The sequence below is a fragment of the Danio aesculapii genome, chromosome 14 (genome assembly GCF_903798145.1).
Source record: "Danio aesculapii chromosome 14, fDanAes4.1, whole genome shotgun sequence".
NCBI lineage: Eukaryota > Metazoa > Chordata > Actinopteri > Cypriniformes > Danionidae > Danio > Danio aesculapii.
Genome location: NC_079448.1, coordinates 40,029,001 through 40,030,032, shown reverse-complemented (window position 1 = coordinate 40,030,032; position 1,032 = coordinate 40,029,001).

Here is a 1,032-nt window from a genome sequence, read left to right as displayed (position 1 = left end):
GATGTAGTTTTCGTGATGTCACCCATAGGTTTCTGTAGAGTGCAAATGAAGCAACAAGTTGGCGTGGCCAATCGTCGCCATCTTGTTTGCATGTCATCGCACCCACAGGGGGTGACCAAATAAGGGCAAAGAGGCGGAGTGTGAGCGGAGCTACAAATGCCTGCTAGCATTGTGCTTAGGCTTTTCTTTTCAATACTTCATTGTTGTATTACATTGAGCCACTAAGCATTGTTTGTATGACGTTTTTCTACAGGAAGAAATAGCAAATTACTTCCAAATTTTTCAAATATAGTCTGTGTTAGTAAATGCAAGGATATTTATGAAATCCAGGCAAAACACTGTATGACAACGTTTCATATGACTGTTTTATAGCCCACAGCTAATCAATCTGTCATATTATGAAGTGCATTACAGTTCTAAAGAAAAGTATAAATGATAAATGATCTTAAATAAAACAAACACATTTATAGATATGGTATACAAGTATATATAATTTCATATATAATTGGCCAATTTACCATTGCAGTCAGAAAACATCTGGATTTCCTGGAGCCAGCCACCAAAGGTGAGTAGATGAATAGCAGTTTTAGTTACTTCCGTATTGGCTTCCCGAGGGAGAGTGGGAGGTTGCCCTTGATGACTGCCAGTAAAAAATATTTTTTATTTCCCCCATTAAAATTCAAACACTTATTTATAGAAAATGTTATTTTAAGAAAGACAATTAAACTAAATTGGTCAATAGAGTTTAAAAATAAAACTTGTTAAACTTTTTTTTTAAGTTGTTTGTTGTACTGATTGAGTAGCTTTACATGGGCAAAGAAAATTTAAGACTTGTTTAAAATTACTTAAAACTTGCAACACCATAATTTAGTGAATATAATACATTTTAAGGCCTTTAAGACCTTTTAAGGTTTTTGAAATTAAGACAATTTAAGACTTTTTAGGACCCAGCGGAGACCCTGATAAAAATACAAAATTATCTTGTGTTTGGACAACTGGACTAATCAGGAAACCAATTTTAAATGTTAACAA